The following is a 19,518-nucleotide window of genomic DNA, read 5'->3' as shown; positions in this document are numbered from 1 at the left end:
TGGCTGCTAAGCAGGAAGAATTAGCTTAGCCAAATAAAACGATTAGCTCACACGCTTCATCTTCATTGGCTACTCGGATGAAATGGGGTTGTTTTTGCTTAGTTTGTTTTACCAGTTTGGTCTGATGTTTTTTTTTTCCACATTCGCCTCAAATGAGGGAGTGCCATTCTAAGTGTCATTCCGCCTACTATCTGTTTCTTGCATTAATATGTCATGACATGTTTCTGAATACAGGGTGTCGACCTGTAAGGCTTTATTTCCCTCAGGTCTTCAACTAGGTGGAAGCTTTGCTTTTTTCTTCCTAGTCTTGGAAAGTACGAGGTCACGTGATCTGGCAACGAAAAAAAACAGACCATATAAATGTTCTTTTTAATGTCAATGAAATGACTCATTGATCCTTAAGTGTGAATCTACATGTTTGTTTAACACTATTAAAATGTCCAATAAACATCAGGGCAATGAAATTTTGTTGGTTGTTATTGTTGTAGTGATGTTAACATTGCTGGCTTTTCAAAACCAAGGTGACATTACTATTCATTTATTGATTTTACAATCTACATTTACCTCAGAATTACAATTAAAACCTCAGAATCATACTTTGATTATATTTTTTTATGATATTTTAAAACTTGTTACGACAAAGTAATATAATACAATCATAGTATCCCTGGGAATCCTTAATTATCAATCCTGATTTGATTTTTTTTGAGAAACGAAGACGGTGTGGTTTTAATATCACACAAAAAGTTGTTTGAGAAACATCCTCAGGCCATAAGGTGCATAAATAATACCTTTCCCTTATACAAATTGTGAATTGTAATGCAAACTGCTGCACATTTACTAAAAAATAGTGCACTTTTCAATAGGTTTTATAACTGATAACAAACTGCCCTGGTTTGTGGAGTTTTTATTTTTTCTCATGGAATAATATTACCAAATGTATTTTGTAATAATTGATTTCATATGGTATTATTTTTTGTTTATTGTTTATTTGATAAGTTTTAAAACGCATTTAAAAAGTGTTGTCATCAGTTGTGAAATGCATGTATAAATTCATAATTAAGTTTAATTGCCAATGATTATAATATTTAATGCTTTACATTCATTGCATCTTCTGATCAGAAGGTCATTAGTTCAAATCCCACCACCACTAAGCTGCCACTGCTGGGCCCTTGAGCAAGGCCCTTATCCCTCAACTGCTTAGTTGTATGAATGAAATAATTGTAAGTTGCCCTGGATAAGGCCGTCTACCAAATTCCATAAATGTAAAATGTCAAATGACCCTAAAATAGTGAACAATGAGTGTATAATATTACATTCAGTTTGAAAGTCTTTCTTCATTGCTGTAAAATCATGTACTTATATTCATTACAGTGTTTAAGAAATGCTGGCCACACCCACTTTAGTTTCAAATGCAGATGCAGATTAACATTTTTGTAGTATTGATACTAATATAAATACCGGCATCACATTACACCTCTGGAGTTTCCAGCATGAGTAAATAAACACAATATTGGACCGATATCCGATAGCAGTTTCTGATTGGTTTTGACTAAACTGTTAAGATTGAACTGCACACATCATTATATACAAATTAGTTAATAAGTAAATAATATATTTTGATAAATAACAAAAAAAATATTTTCTCATCCTGCTCTCTTTTTCCCGATCAGATCCTTAATAAACTTGGATGTTCGTCGTCTGCGTGGCTGATGTCCCTGCATGCTCTTAACCTTCTCCAGCTAATGAGATCAATCTGGTCAACTATAGCAGGAGAAAAATAAGAAGGAAAACAACAACCAGAAGAAGAAGCAGTTCCTCTGAGCGGCAGAGATGAACGGCTTGAAGAGAATTCATTAGCGTGTAGACAGGTGGCTAGTGTTACAGCTCTCTCTGCGAACTTTGGAGCTGTAAATAATACTGCGTTGGGACATTTCCGCACAACCCTGATCAGAGGGAAGTGATTAGAAGTGGGATTCTGATTAATCAGCATTGCCTAGATGTTTATCGAACTTTTTCCTTCTCTTCCTCTTTGTCCTTGTCCTCATCCTCTCTCATTCTCCCTTGATATCTTGCTGCTCTTCTCTTCCCCACCCTACACACATTTTGCTGGCTGTCTCTCCTGGGAGCTGGCTATAAGTACTCCATCAAGCCAACTGCATTAGTGTAATTTCGTCCCAGGAAATTAGCAGAGCCGAGCGGCGCCAATTAGAAGTCAATAGCCGGCTTTATTAATCGAGCTAGCCATCGAACTTGATTAGATTATGCAAGGGCTTGTATGTGTGTGTGTGTGTGTGTGTGTGTGTGTGGGTGGGTGTGTGAGTATGGACAGAGGCTGTTACTGCTGATTTGCTGATCCTGCTTCATTTCTACTGTCTGTAAGTGACTCAAAGTGCACTAATTTGTTGATACTGAACCCTTCGACTACAACAGCGCATTGGTTAAGTTCACACTGCAAATCAGTTCCGATTTTGTTTCAGTTTTGCATTCATTTTCGCAGCAGAGACTGAAGTTGCAAACCAATCGAAACGAGGCTGAGGAAGCACAGGTCTGAGCTGCATGTATGTTTGATGGCCTGTTGTCTTTTATTCAAAGGATGAAAAGAGTTGCACAATGATATGCATGTAGGACGAGTTCCCAAACACAAAGTCACATGTTGCTTATAGAATCAAATCAGTTCCTGTTTACACAATTGCACTTTTTGTCTATATAATATCCTGTTGTAGAGGAGGGGGATTTAGCATCATATAGACGAGAATGGGTTGCCTTTTGTGTCTGGTTTCCTCTCAAGGTTTCTTCTGTTCCCTGCCCACACCAGTCTCTCTTTCACTGATTCTGGACATTCTGGATAATAAACTGCATCCATTCCATCATCTACTGATGAAACAGTTCCATTAGTAGAAGATTCCTTCTGTAGAAAGGAGTGGTACTGAAAGTCATTTTGTGCTAACAGTAATTACACAGTTCAACAGCTTATTACTGGTGCATATTGGAGTCATATTGGAATTTGAGTGATATACTGAACAACCACCAGCCACAATATGCACTGTTACTTTGTGTATATAGATCATAATTGGGGGAAATGGTAGCTCAGTGGTTAAAATATTGAATTTCTAATCAGTGGGTTGTGAGTTCAAATCCCAACATGACCAAGCTGCCGCTGCTGGGTTCTGGAACACGGCGCTTAATTGTGTAAACAGGATAATTGTAAGTTGTTCTGGATAAGGGTGTCTGCCAAATGCCATAAATGTGAATATAAATGTTTGTACTGCTAACTTAAAATCACTTTAGGTCATGGTTATGCTGAGATCTGCACAAAGACTACATTACCCATCAGCCCTTGCATGTCACATCTGTTCCTTGTCACCTCGAATTAGCACACCAATGTGTGTGCATTTGTCAAGCTTAGTGTCTTTGTGTAGTTTTGCTTGGTATCCATGGTTTCTTTTTATGGTGCGGGGTTTCTGAGTGGTTGGTTGTTTTGGGTTGCACCTAACACAATAGTCTGCACATGCATCCGCCTTTACTTTAATCACATGACACCTCAAGTCTGTGCTTGTATTATCATAAATGTTGACAGCCTCAATGCACTGCCATATCACACCCTCACAGAGTTAGTGTGTGTGTGTGTGTGTGTGTGTGTGTGTGTGTGTGTGTATATATATATATATATATATATATATATATATATATATATATATATATATATATGCAGTTTATTATATATATATATATATATATATATATATATATATATATATATATATATATATATATATATATATACACACACATATATATATATATATATATATTTTATATGTATATAATATACTGTAATATTATATATCATATAGTATTATATATAATTCAATATATATTATAAAATCATGATATTGTGTGAGGAAATCACACTTCGCTAGAAAAGGCTTACATAATTAACCACATTTTAAGCAGACTGACTACATTTCCCACCATGTACCCATTTCCATTCATCATTTTAATAAAATATACTTGTGGTTTCTTGAAGCTGAGGCCTCAAACTGTATTATTGTCAGAAAAGATTTAAACTCAATTTCAATAATTTTTCTAACAATTCTTTTTTTCTGCCTATAGAATACATCAAAGTCCATTTGAATCCTCGATTCGGATTGGTCAGAAATTGATACAGTAATACAGTAGCTCTGGCTGCATTGTTTATATTAACAGATATTTTCTATGATATAATTTCTATAGTAACACAAGGACAGATATGGCATTTCGTATAGGTAAATGTTTTATTAAGATTTATATTACACAAAAAACTTTGCGCATTCTCGATTTTTTTCGTATCAATATCATAAGAGAAAAACAAAGAGACTAGTCTCTTTATTTGAATAATTCAAAGGCATGAATAGACTCTCCATAGAACGGTACAAAAGACAAAAAAATTCCACTGAGCAACAGTTATGCACTGGGAAACAAATGAAGTCAGAGGAGAATGGGAGGACTGGTTTGAACTGCTAGTAATGCATACCAAGTGAATGATCAATCTATATCTTTATAGCTTGTAACATAAATCATAAATAGAAATACAATACTGATGGGAGATTTAACAATATAAAAGTAACTATAATTATACTATAATTTTGTTAAGTTCTAAACTTATAACTTGAATTGCTGTAGTATGAGAGACGTAACACAAAAAAAAAAATTTGTGGTCGTAAGTCCACGCAAGAGGAAGTCAAAAGGGTAATGTATATATTTTTTTGTTAGACAAATAGTATTTTCAGACAAAATTCCTCATACAGCTGAGCATCGAATGTAGAATACAACAGGGCATAAGAAAGCTGGAGTGCTGTAGCCTGCAACATGAAATTTCTCTAAGAGTTTTGAGTGATGTCTTATGGCTAAACAGCTGCATAAAAGTCATGCTACTGTAAATTCTTTAATTGATTTTCTACCACTCAGTTGTATGAGATTAAATAGAAAGCCAATGCTGGGGCTTTTTTTTTTCCTTTCGTTTCTTTTCAGTACTCATGAACAAAGCAACTAATTGAATGGAAAAGCATTTTGTTTCGCCCGAGTCCCTATGCTCTTCATCAATTATGCACCTTGTATCCCAACACAATTTGGAGAAGTGTAGGCATGCCGACTCCAACTAATCAAAAGTTCAACTGGTTCCCTTGAGTCTTTTCAAACCGCACTAACCCCCCTGGAGAAAAACCAACTCGCTGAAACTCAAAGGCAGTGAAAATGTAATTGTTTTCTTGTCTTATCCCTGAGCCCCATCGATCAGAATCAGCAGTGGCGAGATGCCAATGCAGAGGGAACCATTTAACATATTTCACATTCTTCTGATTCCACACCTCAGCCCGATGTACACAGTGTTGATAGATCATACTTCCAACACTGATGGATGTACATCCTTCGACAGTTTCTTTAAAGCCAGCGCCAGTGCTTTTTTGGATGAACTCCCTGCTTGCGAATAAATCTAATGAAGTTTTATGTTTAGAATGTTTGACCTAAGCATTGATTTTAAAACTATATATAATCATTATGGACAGGAAATGCTATTATAGCAGGAAACAGTGTTGCCATAATTGGGCTGCCATTTAGGCATTGTAAAAATTAGCCATTGCCTCTTAAAATGCCGCTTAGAAATGTTACAATTTTTGATTTCTAATTTATTTAACTGGCAACTATGTTAAAATTCAAAAAAATTGGAAACATTTTTATTAAGTTTAATTATTTAAATCTAACATTTGTCTCACAAACTTCAAAGTACTTTCAAAGTCCTCTCATGCCCAAACATTGCAATATAACTGAACATGACAAAACATACATTTCTTCTTAGTATGATGTTCAGGAAGTTTGGATGATGCTGGATGATGCTTCTGCTGAACATGCCATGTATGGACCAGTCTACAAATTTTAGATGGGTAAATACAGTCTGCACAGAATGGTGGTAAAACCCAAAAAAAATATCATCAGGAAATCAACAGGGGGAAATGATTTCCGATGTCAGACCAGAATGAAAGAACTCTGAGCAGTTCTGAGCTGAAACTAAGGCTAAGCTAACTCAAATAATCACTCTTACCAACCCGTGGTGAGCAAAAAAGCATTAGAGAATATGCAACACACTGAATCTGAAGATGTATATTATCCAATAGCAGCCCATTTAGCTCTCTATATATTAGGTTTATTGAGAATATTGGCATTTACCCTTCATACAGTTGACATGTATTTCTTTAATTAACAATTCGTAAGTTCGTTCCTTTGTATAGGAGTTTATATGACTCTGTGCTATAATAAATTTTAGAACACAGTATTGCTCTACATCTTAAACAGCCATTTGGTCATTTTCCAGTAAAACCCTGGCACAGTGTAATGAAAGTTTGCCAGGCTTGGTGAGCTTGCCAAGACACTTCGAGTGCCACAGCACTTAATCAAACTATCAGCTTACTGATATGTCTATTTCCTTCCATTTCATTCACAGAGAATCTTGATTTTGAACTAAAAGGCAAACAATATAGCTAATACATTATTTCAATGAAAAACTCTAAGCCAAGTACTAGTTTTAGAATAGTGCTTGTATATATAATTATAGTTTATACATGAAAAGGTTCATTCAACGAAACATCTAAAGATCATGAAACACTTAAAATGTACTGTGCTCACTTTTCTAGCTTTCTAATCCTCCTTTACTATACGATAAGCAAAATGTCATGAAATACACTACTGTTTATTAACAAAAGTTTGTGGACACCTGACCATAAGATGTGACAAATAACCTGACATGGGCTCATTTGCTGTTATAATAAGATGTTTCACTTGATTTTGGAGTGTGTTTGTGGAGATTTGTGCTCATTTGGCCACAAGAGTGTTAAGAGTAAATGTATGCAGGCTTAGGAGGCCTTGGGGGCAGTCAGTGTTTCAATTCATTCCAAAGGTATTCACTAGAGTTAAGGTCAGAGCTCTATAGCAGGCCAATCAAGATCTTTCACTCCAATCCATATAAAACATATGTTCATAGAGCTTGCTTTGTGCACAGGGTCACTGGCATGCTGGAACAGGTTTGGGTCTTTTAATTCAAGTGAAGGGAAAATTTTATATTACCACATCCAAAGATATCCAAGTTTGTGGTAACAGTTTGGGAAAACAACACATATGTCTGAAAAAGTCAGGTGTCCCAATACTTTTGTTCATATAGTGGATTCTGACGAGGAAACAGTAGATTCTGACCAGAAAAAAATTGAAAAAGTTAACAAATGTCTTAAGGTGTATTATATTTTGTGGTGTATGTAAAAGATAAACAGAATGATATGAAGTAATGAGGCAAAAGCCGATCTCTTTCAAGCCCAGACTGTAGAATCTCAAATTTATTAATGTCAAGTTATTATCCAATGTAAAAGACTTTTACTTCTATTTAGCCTGGTATTATTTTTCGGCCTGTTTAATGACACATGCGTGACACATCATCAGCAGTATTTGAGAAGGCGTATATAAAATACAGTTGTGTGCATAAAATACATAAATTATATTATTTAATCATTATATTATTTACTTATCTTTATTGACAAAAATGAATTTGAATAAGAATCGAAATTGACTGAGCACACACTGGTAAACAAAAGGGCAACTGGCAGTCTCGAGCCTTATGTGAATTATGCTGGTTAATGAATGGAGATGTTAACACTTCTCACAGTTTTATAAAACTCATGTACTCATGTGACCCAACAACTGGGCGCCTGGCCCATCAGAACAATAATCACTATTCAGTTCAGCCTGTCAGTTCAGCAAAAAAATAAATAAATAAAAAATACTGTCCTACAAGTTAAATCCAGGTCAGGACCACCTCTAAAATGGACTGTCCTTCAAAATCTCCTTAAAGACATGCAGCTACCCAATCAGGGGCCTTCCTTTTAAATAAATGCATTGAACTGAGTGAAACGATATGTCAGTAAGACTTTATGTCCGATACACTCTGTATATTCATGTTTGTCTTAGCTATAGCTAATTCAAACACACATACCGCGCTGGGCAACTCATGAGGGGATTGAAGTCTAATGGGAATGACCATGTGGTCAGCTAAATGCTAGTACTTGAGTAAACTTTTGGCAGAAACGAGACCAGTGACCGCAACCACAGCAAAAACGAAAATAGAGGAGAACCACAGAAGACTGAAAGCTGTAGATCATTTTCTTTCTGATCTTGTGGGGTCAATATTTGTTTCGAGCATTCTTTGGCACCCGTAACACATGTTTACCAAGTAAGTACTGTGGGTGGTGTGTACTCTCTCTCTTTCTTTCTCTCGCTCAAGGATTCTTCCTGCCAGTCTTCTTTACCTGTCACTTCGAGCCTGTTTGATGCCTGGAGGCTCCGATGCTGACTCAAAGACAAATTCGTTGCTGTTCCAAAAAAAAGAAGGAAAGAAAGAAAGGCGGACATAACTCAACCAAGGAGATGACCCGTGAGGAAAGGTCTGTGCTTAATTTTTTTCCCTCCAAAAATCGACAATGTCTCACAACACAAAGTTGGAGAATCATTCGTTATTGGGTTCGGGCGACACTGCCTGCCATAGAAATGGTAGTGTGTTTTTCCCCTAGGTAGCCATAAATCTTCATGTGAGGTTAGCATGTGGTTAAATGCGGCCCATGACAATGGTGAAATTAACGGTTGAACTGGCAGCAGTTGCTTGACACGGCTGCACATGCTAACAGGAGAAACAGAAAGTCAAACATGTCAGAAAACAAGGCAAGGCCCATAGTTGACAAGAACCAGGAGCTGTCAAGAGAATCACATGATATGAAAGTATGATGAGGCATGCATTCACAGGATAAATTGTTCCAAGTTACCATTTGAAATCATATATATATATATATATATATATATATATATATATATATATATATATATATATATATATATATATATATATATATATATATAAACCCTGGATAGTAAATATATTTTTAAATAACAATTATAAAAAGTTTTTACCACAGATTTTTACTTTATTTGGAAATATGATATATTCTGTATGTTACATTTTATTTCCTTTTATTTCATTCCTACTTTAGAGACAAGTTTGCTATTAAAAAATATAGATTTAAATTATAGTTAATTTATATAATTTGTCGACTTCTGGGACAAAAGAAACACATTTTTGAAGTTCAAATGATCAGTAGTACCACATCCAAGACAACAGAGCAAAACCGGCTGCAGGGGGAACGGCATATTCTCCCTCTCGGTTTCTCTCCTGTCAATCACAGTAAACTAGGTAATCACAGGCGTCATTAGCTCATGAATGCGGAAGATGGCTTATAGTGGGTTTCTGTGTGTTGATAGAAGAGAGCTGGGTGGAAACTGGAAGGCATCCAAACTGGGAAGAAATGGGGGGGGGGGGGACATTTTATAAATACATTTCCTGTTTTATTGTGTGGCCAAAAAAGCCTTTTCTTTTCTTTTTTAATTTCATAAAGAATGTATTTATACCCTATAGGTTTTTGTCTGATGGATAAGCAGCATGCTCTGGTCACTGATGTGTAAGTAGGCTGTTTGCACTACACAAACTGTTACTATTAGCAGAGGATTTAAAAAGTTCTACAACAAGAACAACATAATCTTCTTTCAGAAAATGTCTATTATCCAGACTCTGCATTAATTTTGAAAGAAAAAGATTTGGGAACAGTTCAGTTCCAACAAAACAAAAGTATCTATGTTTCTAAAAGGTTTTTTTCTCATACATTTACTACCTTTTTTCCTGGTAAACCTCCTCTTGTGAAATGCTTTACAGCGAGTTTATGCATCGAAACATTTCAGAATAACACCAAGCTGACAGGCTGTAATAAGCGTATCTTGAAAACAGCCGGGGCATTAAGCAAAAGATTTTTGCTCTTTGTTTCCTTGACAGACCGTGATCATGCCTAGGGTATGGAGAGACCTTTGATACACTGATCAGTGGTTCACCATAAACTCACATTAATTAAGAGATTGTTTCAGCGGCCCAAGAGAACAAGAGTAGTGATTGTGTGCGGTTTGAAGTGCACTCGCTTTGCCCTGAAAAATGTGTTTCCTATGAGAGGTTCTCATGAGAGCAGGCAATTTGCAAAAGATGCCTTTGTTATGTGTCTTCTTGTTTCAAAGACAACATTCAAATTGTTTTGTTTAGAAACCCTCGGCGTATTGGCTTACTTAAAGGCTACCATGGTTAAAATCACTTTTTTTTTTATATTGCATTGGAGCTGGCTGATCAACAATTTTTTTTTTTAACTTTTTTGCCCTTTTTAATGTGTGCAGTTCACACAGTGCAGCAGATCCAGATATTTACCATAATTTAGCTTGAATTTAGCAATGGAATAAAGGAAGGTTAAGATATAAATAAATCTGTTAAGATATAAATATCAATTAGATGTTGATCAGTAAATGTAGAATATTAATTATTAATTAACCTGATATATTACCATAAATCAATTTTACATAAACCATTTCTAAATGCAAGTGTCCAACTGAAAGAACTAAAATCCAATTAAATACATAAAAAAAAACTTTAGTCATTTGTTCATTATATTCATTTACACCAAACAAAAAAGAGACATAAATCAGTAACAAAGCATGTTGAAGCCTTGCATATATTCCTCACCCTTGAGACTCCCTGCTATATCCAATATTGTGTTCTACTATAGTTAATTCGTAGTAGGTACATGATAATATGTTCTAAAATTATTCACTGAATAATAACTTATTTATTAGCATCGATCGTTTTAACGAATTGTTGAACTGAAGAGCTTTTGGTAAATTAATAAAAAGCCACGACATGCTTAAGCGGTTAAATGAGCAAATTACTATTGCTGTTGTTCCTAGTAAGAAGACCACTGTGGCTCAGCAGGATGAAAGAGAAATCATTTAGAAATCGTGTAGTTTTCGTCTATTGTAAAATGATATGGGGACATGGGATTGGATTGCGGCAGCTTTGCACGATAAAGATCCCAAATATTTGGATGCTTTAAATGGGAGAAACACCATCTGGTCTTGAAATGCTGGAAGACTACAAGCTGAAACTAATTATGCTGAGCGGGCGCTTATTTTAAACGTAACGAACGCCGGTGTGGAGAACTGAAAACGGAAAACAAAAGCGCTAGGAGAAAATTGTGAATAGAGAACTGTCACACCCACAGCGCAGCAGAAAGGTGTGCAAGTGGGACAGTATTTAACAAAAAAAAAGCCTTCAAAAGCCTTATTATTAATAATAGTCCTTGGAGTCTGGTGAAGACAGGATAAACATTCTTGGCTAAACGCTGGGAGTGAGAGTTTGTTATGAAAGCTCTGACTGCAACTGAGAGTGAGGGGTAGCAGTTAACCTTAAGAGGAAACCTCATATCGTGAATTACGGAAGGTGCGTAGCAATAAATCGATCCACCACACCCCGTTTGCATAGCAGGGGCCGATAGAAGTAGATTATAAGTTTTGCTATATGCAACAAAATCCAATGTTTCTACAAACAATTTAATGTATAAGCAAATTAGCACTACTGCCACTTTTACTACTTTATTACTACTATTACTATTAATAATTTGCTAAATAATAAAGTACTATTAGCGACTAATTAAAAAAAAATATTTGGTAGTATTGGGATTTGAACTCACGACCTTTCGATTAACTACTGAGCTACCAGTTCCCCTATTAATTGTTTTACTACTACTATTACTTTTACTACTACTCCTGCAATCTGAACTTATACTACTAATTAAGAATTACGCTCTGAAAATAAAAAATGCTCTTTATTTCTAGTGGGATTTAATGTCATATTAATGAACATGGCAGTAGATAAAACAGCAAACATTGTATTAAAGAGTTCAGAATGCAGTTCAGCTATATAACACAGCTAAAGCCTTAGATTGGGAACCATGATGGTGTTGAAGGACAAATTAGCATGAAATAAACAGCATGATGTCACCGAAGATCAAAAATAAATGATAACGATCAAAGCAAATCATTCCATGTAAATTGTTCTACGTGGCACTAATTCCTAGGTAGTAAACTATGTAATTTCGAAGAATCTTCTGCCACTCTTAAGACCACTGTTTTACTTACAGCCCTGGTGCCATTTTGGAGTTTGTTCTGAACCCTCCGGAAAGACAGCCGACATGTTGGAGCACATCTCGTGGAGAACAACAGTTTCATAAGTGACATGATTAAGAGATATGTCCTATCGAGAACACCAAGGTCTCCCAGCAACCTGCAACCTGGCTGAAGTGTGAGGAGTCTGTGGGTGTGTAGGGGCCTAAACAAAGGAATTTACTTCCTGACTCCCTCAGGGATATAGATTTACTGTCCACTCTTAATTCTATTTTACACTGTACATTTGTTGTTGAAAATACAATCTGAGGAACTTACTGTATTTCACTCTCGAAATGGTTTGATCTATTTTTTACTCACTGTAAAACAATTTGGCAATATAAATCAATCTTATTAGAATCGATCTGAGCGGCTCTGAGCTGGAGTTGTTTTTTGTTGTGGGTCGTGTCCTCTTGCTGCCCATGTATGCTTTCCTTTGCAGTCTCAGTCCCGGATTAAAGTAGATTTAAATATTGCTAACCGATGAGCGGGGATATATTCATATCTGTAATTAACATTTATTACACAGCAATATGAAGACTTTCAAAGGATGAAGCTGAAGTCAGGTTTGTTCTTAGCTGCTCTTTAGATTGTCTTGTCCCATGCCAAGGATGAAATTCAACTGTGATTCAGTGCAAGGATTTTATTTTTAATTAAGATTTTGTTATCTACCTCACTGTATCCACCTCCACACCTCGACGATCAGCTCCACACAGCCAGCCACTATGCAACATATCAGTCGACCACTCTACGCAATCCATTGTCTGTAGTCCCCAGGGTCTTTACCTAGTTCAGCCATGTGAACAAATTTTAGAGGGTACACAGCATCAAATACTGTTAAAACATGCATGCCTAAAAGCATCCCGAATATTCTCCATATACTATTTTGTTTGTCATATATTTCTGTGGGATATCATTTTGAAAAAAAGTCTGGTGGCGGTGTAGCTGGTGCTAGACCGTTAAGAGTGGGTTGAGAGCATGAACATAAAGGTTGACGCTTTAGTGTGTGAGGCTGAACTTTTCCATCAAGTAATGCAGCTCACAAAGACACTTTTTCAAAAGAGTCCGCACTCACTTGCAATGTCAACACACTGGAATACACATACACACACAGACGAACGGACGCACCGCTAACGTTAAGATAAAAGGTAAGGCTTGACAAAGGTATCTGACAAAGCTAGATGCAAGAGCCATTGCCTTCACTCGCCCAGCAATTATCTCTTTATAGATCGGAGACCTAAAGTTAAGTGCCCTGCTGAAAGCTTGTGTACATAAACATTTCTGAGTGGGAGGCGGCGGGAAGCTTCTCGCTGACGTTGAATAACTCCGAGATTTAAGACCTTGGCTGGCTTTTGCCTGGTGCCACACATTTGCAAATAAGAGCTGTTAGTGACAAGTCAATAGCTATTCACAGATTCACTTTATGCAGGTTTGTACAATGGCATATAGTGTTTATTATTTTTTTTATTAAATCTTTTTCCACTTTGAATGTGGATCAGAGTTTTCTGAAGTAAAGTTTAAAAAAAAAGCAGCAGCTCCTGTTTACAGTAAATAAGTAGTAGTAATTAGCATTTGTCTTATTAACTTCAAGTTAGCTAACTCTAGGCTGTCTGGGATTTTGTTTTGGGTTGTTTTTAGATTTTTTATGTTAGCCATTGATCTCATTTTACCTAATATGGTTTCATATCACTTCAGAAAGTTCTGCCAGACTAGCTTGCATTATTTAGCTGCATCCTCTCAGGTGGACTTACAGTATATTAGTTTGTTCACATCCAGTCAGTTCACTCATTTTTTCTCAGCAAGCTAACATGAGGAGTGAATACTCAGAAATCATGTGTCTGGTAAGCATGTGTTACCTTTCTGGTTAAAGATTAGCAGTGAAAAATGATAAATTGTATTGAGGGAACTTCAAAATCCTGTCATGTGAGCTCTTATTAGTTGCCTGTTTGCGTCGGTTGGGCCACAGATGATTATAGCATTCGAACATTTGACTGTCAAAAACTTTCCGAAAACATGTCAGGTTTGAGATTTAAGACCATGAATAGCTTTTAAATAGCTTTTTGGTGTCATGCATTTGCAAATCTGAACTGTTTACATTCTAAAGCACATCTGAGCATGGTTATTTACAGGTGAAAGCAAGAGTAAAGGCTGCATTTCCAATGGACTACATGGACTTTTTAAACATGTTATAAATGGCATTAGACGCCAGTTAGATAGCATTGGGCTGTCTGAAGGTTATTGCATGCTTTACTGAAAAAACTCCTTAATTAGTTTAATTCTTTCTACATTTTATTCCTTTTTTTATATATCACAAACCTGTGTTTCAACCCTTTCACTGCATGGTTGTGTTTGTGATGAATAAAATTTTAATTTGCTCACTGTATTCACTTAATCCATAGCACTGGAGTGGATTCTTCAGAGGTTTTACGTTAAAGCTTCATGAATAAATAAAACAAACTAACAAATGCAGGATGAGATCTTCAAGCCTTCCATAAATCCCCAAGTTCTACTTCATAAAAGGCTTGCCCTTGACTATGTAAAAAATAAAAAGTAAAATAAATAATAATAATAATAATAATAATAATAATAATAATAATAATAAAGCTTACTAAAAGCTTTCAGATCAAGAAAATTTATCCTTTTAAGCATCAAAACCTACCCAGTTTATTCATTATAAATTATTCTTACAAAAAAAAGCATCTTATTATCAACTGTCAAATCTGTTACTTCTCACCCCATAATTCACACTTTAGAGGCTAATTGTCTACAGTTGCTCCAGTCTGTCTTTGCCTTAATTGAATATTAGGTGACCAGGGAGCAGTTAGGATTTAGTTTGCTATTTAAAAGCAGTTTTAGCCCATCGTGTCATTCAAAAGGCTCCATCGGGCTGTACACAACTGCAGAGAGAGTATATATTGTTTCACCCAGCTGATGTATGTTGCTTAAGTGCCAACATATCTGATGTATATACCCTACAACTGGGCCAGGCGCAGGCCTCTGTGTGTGGATCACTCAGTGGCTTAGAGAAGCGAGGAGTGATAGGGAAAGTGTGTGCAAGTCCAAGAGAGAGAGAGAGAGAAAGTGGAGGCGCGGTAACCTGAGCCAGTGTGAATGGAGTCATTGTTTAGTTGGCCGTAATTAGGCATGACAGCTGAGGCGTGAACAGATTCCCATCATTACAGGCCTAAAAGGCCCATTAGAATCGATGCCACGCTTTGGTCAGACTCCCTGTCTGCCCCAAACCCTGGCCAGGCAGGCCGTCCTTGGATAGCATTACATTAGCACTGCTACTAATGACACAGCAACCCTATAGCCACGGCTAACACCTGGCATAATGGACTCGACGCCACGTTCAGGAGCAGAGGTGGGCTGGGGTGTTGCCAGGGGAATAGGGTTTGGGTGTGTGAGAAGAGCATTTGTTAAGATTGCTCAGATAAAGCGGTCGGAAATGCTAGGCACTTGAGCAGTCTGTGGTATTGCATCACTGCTGGGATGAGGTGGCCAATCCGAGGTCACTAATCCTGTGTTGTTCTACATGGGGAGGGTGAGTTATGCATAAACTGGTACCAGTGGCCAATATGAATACAGCAACAAAAGGAAATTTAACTGAACAGTTTTATTGATATATATTTGTTACATTTTTCTATTAAAGGGAAGCTATCCCAAGGTCAATTCACTTTACTGAGTTCAAGGAATAGTATTTTGGGCATTCCCTTATATGTTTTATTAAAAATGATAAAACCTGACTTTATAAAAGACATTTATGAATATAGAAAAAAAACTCTAACTAAGCTAGTTAGCTAGCTGCTAGCATAAGCATAAGCAAATCTATTTATATCAGAAATCCCAGAAGCTATTTCTATAGGAGTATTAATATACCTTAAAAATCCTCATAGAAATTCTGTCAAGGTAATCTTGAGTGACCTAGATTATAGCATATATTCATATTCTCTCAGAAATCCTCTCAAGGTCATGTACTGTAAGCTAGCCAATCAAATTTGTAAGAAATTTGTAAGAATGTGTCACATCTTTCAGGAACACATTGGCTTTCTGATGTCTGAAATGTCCAAATTTCTATATATGGATTTTCTTTCCATATATCAACTCACATATGAGTCACAAATTATCTTTGGACCGACATTACTGGGGCATTGTAGTGTTTTTATCAGTCCTGTCATGTCAGTCCACAAACTTTACAATCCGAGCCAGCAATGCCTCCTGCCTACCGACCATGTCTTATGTATATTATGATGTAAATCCACTTCTCACATGAGTAGACGATTTCGAAAGCCACTCTGGTTTGACAGCAGATAAGTCCCATTAAGACTTAACAACATGCCCTGAGAATGTACTAGACCATAAACACCAATATATCAAGTAATATATCAAACAGCTTAACCACCTGTGAGTAGCTGACTGCACTCGGTTCCAAATGGCATGTGGATGCAGCCGCTCCATGGGGAAGGTAAAAGCTCTTTGTTGACATACCCCGTAAAAGCCAAAAGTGCCATTGTGTAAGTTCGGTGAAGCATACCTCACTCATGGCAGCCTCTCCTCTCTCTTCAAGTCTTCATTTTGGATGACAGTGGTGCACAGATATGCATCACACACTTGACTCCGGGGCACAATGTGTAACATGCAGCACCATTTTCTTTATCTTCACACCAGGGGGGCGACAGTGTGTGACAGCAGATTCTTGTAGGAACTGCTACGGGTGTAACATGATATCTGATACATGTTTCCTTTCGGACATTGACCTGAAAATGGCCTAAAATGTATTATATTATAAGGTAAGTATTATATTAAAGCGTAGCAATGTACTGCTGGAAACAGTGAAAAGTCATTTCGAATGGACAACATAAATTTGCAGAACATAAATTTATTTCTGAATGTCTACAGGTTCTCAGCAAGCTTTGTATTTGACAGGACTGAGTTTTAAAACAATGTCTTTCCAAAATCTGGGAACACTATCAGATTTACTATATGAGTGTATAACAGAGTTGGAAAAACTTTAGTACAAACCTAAAACATAGTGCTGCTGCTGGTCAAAACTGGGTCTATTTCATTATAATTCCCAATAAATCCCAAAAGAGATATGCTGCCATATTGATACCATATTTGTTTGTGATTTCCAGGCCTGTTTGTATTGAAACACTTGAATTTTTTCTAGTTTGACACACCGTCAGGTAGTCCTCAAGTCAGGCTGCTAGAAAAAAACATTGACTCTAGACAAAAACAAACAAAACAATTGTGCACCTCCTATTAATTTCTGTATTTCCATCTGTTTAGAGCACATTATCAGTTAATTCTGAACATGTTCTCATATTCGGTTACATCCCTAGGAGCTTCTTAGTGCTTCCAGAGCTGCTGAAAAAGGTTATGAGAAGGTTCAGGCAGCTATGTGCCAAAAGACGACATAAGTGAGATGAATAAATGGGATGTGGGTAAATAAATAAATAAAAAAAGAAATGTGAAAACTGTAAGAAAAAAAAAAAAAAACTTAAAAGGAAGATTTCACCAGAAGAAAGAGAGAGAGCAAATGCTAAAGAGAGGTAGAAGGTCTTGTTCACTCTGACAAGTGCCCTCGGTGAGGGAGATAAGGGCTCTTTACATATTTCATGGTTTTGACTGACAGCTCCTTAGGGTCCAGAGAGCCACGGCGCCCGCTTTACCGCCTGGAGGAAGCGCTGAGACAGCCTTCGCGCAGCTCACATGACTATACCTCCCCCAATGCTCACACAAACATGCTATTACAATACACACACATATACATGTAAGGTAGCAAGTCTCCTTCATATAAACTGTTTTCTATATGGTTCCTTATTTTTAATCTGCAATATGATTTGTCTATAATTATTTATTATTTTCCCCCTACAGCTTTTTTAAAAAATTTAATAGAATTAAATATAGAAGTTTATTAGATTGAACAGACTGTCCAGTCTTATTCAGAAGGAACTTGTGAAAGTGCAGGTTTTCATTCCAACCCAGCAGAAGCCACACCTGTCTACTGAAAGCCCAAATCAACTCATTAAACAGGCAGAATTTGGTGTGGCTCCAGCTTGAGTGGAACGACACTGGACTGCAAATAGATGCACTATTATAAAACCATTTATACTACAGCCCTATGTTTAAAAGGTTTTGAAGATTTTCTATAAATGTAACAATAAATGGTATTGTGTGTTGTTCATTAATGTATTGAAATATTTTGGGAAATGCAGTTATTGGAAAATCATCAAATATGGGTTTGTAGTTATTCGCTTTGAACGGCACATCCTATCATGTTGTGTTTCATCCTTAGGATTCCAGAGTTGCAACAAGAAAAACCCTCCAATGACACATCCAATCAGTTTGTTTATGGCAGCCAGTGAAAGATATTTCTGCTCATGCTTTCCATAGATTGTTTCCCCATGGTGCTCCTTGGCACATGGGCAGTCCAGGGATGGGCTAATGATCAGGGCTGATGCAAGGTCTGAGGTCTATGGTGAGGCCAAATTTAAGCTTTGACTGGTCCTCACTCATAGTGTCACATGCATTCCCAATCATCAGATATGAAGGAGAAAATGGCTTCCAGAGTGCTGTCAGACAAGAGGAATCTATAGAAGACCACATCTTGAGCACATGCGAGAGGTCAGGGAAAATTGAAAGGACCAGGGGGCTTGAGTCTAAGTCGATTGCCTCGCCTCTAGTGATGAGGGAAAGCTAAAGAGGGCCTAAACAAACACAGGCCTTCTGGCACGTGTGGAGGGAGAAATGTGTTTGGATTTAGGATTCAACTGAAAATGCTGTCTGGTGCAAATGACAATCATAAAGATACACACTTCCATTTTTGGTTTTGGCTTAACTTGGTTCGACTCGCTAGCTGGAACCCCATCTGTGCATTAAATTTGCATTTGTGGTTTTCTCGTAAACATTTACTTCGTCGAAAGGAAGCCATTTTTTTTTTTGACAAAGCACTATATGGCATATATCAAGCACTTGTGATCCTTGTGATCTGCCTTAGGACTCTGCCATGACTAGAAAGATTAAACTGCACTGCGAAGAAAGTCACTGAACTTGGTTTTCTTTAGGTGTAAATCAGCGACTAATTGAATGACAAGAACCTGCATGTGATTGTAGCAGGCCAGCATGAAAGGGCCAATCAGGATCCACTTTGGCCTGGGGTCACCGCGCCTTTCGTGTGTCATGTAGATGAAGAAATATGTGTTGTTTGTTTTAGTTTAGAGTAAGAACATATTTCACCTCAAGGAAATGACAGGATTGCGGGAGTTATGTGTTGCAAGGGGAAACCTTCTGAAGTGATTCTGTTGCTGTCCTCCCACCAAAGCAGGATCGGGCTTGCTCAAAACATACATGGTAAGGCCAAAGGTGGGCAAGTTGCTGTTTTTAGGGTGCACACTTCTTCTGCAAACTATTCATTAA

General features: G+C 37.0%; 1 long non-coding RNA gene across 1 annotated transcript; it reads left to right on the top strand.

The window, feature by feature from the left end:
• The first annotated feature begins 8,329 nt into the window (after nt 1-8,329).
• On the top strand, nt 8,330-12,939 carry LOC124378873. Its single transcript, XR_006924318.1, has 3 exons — nt 8,330-8,462; nt 9,485-9,527; nt 12,078-12,939. It is a non-coding gene; the product is annotated as an uncharacterized LOC124378873 (long non-coding RNA).
• Nucleotides 12,940-19,518: the final 6,579 nt, after the last annotated feature.

Source organism: Silurus meridionalis, chromosome 25 (assembly GCF_014805685.1).
Source record: "Silurus meridionalis isolate SWU-2019-XX chromosome 25, ASM1480568v1, whole genome shotgun sequence".
NCBI lineage: Eukaryota > Metazoa > Chordata > Actinopteri > Siluriformes > Siluridae > Silurus > Silurus meridionalis.
The sequence above is the reverse complement of the archived record's forward strand: the minus strand, read 5'-3'. Positions and strand labels throughout refer to the sequence as shown.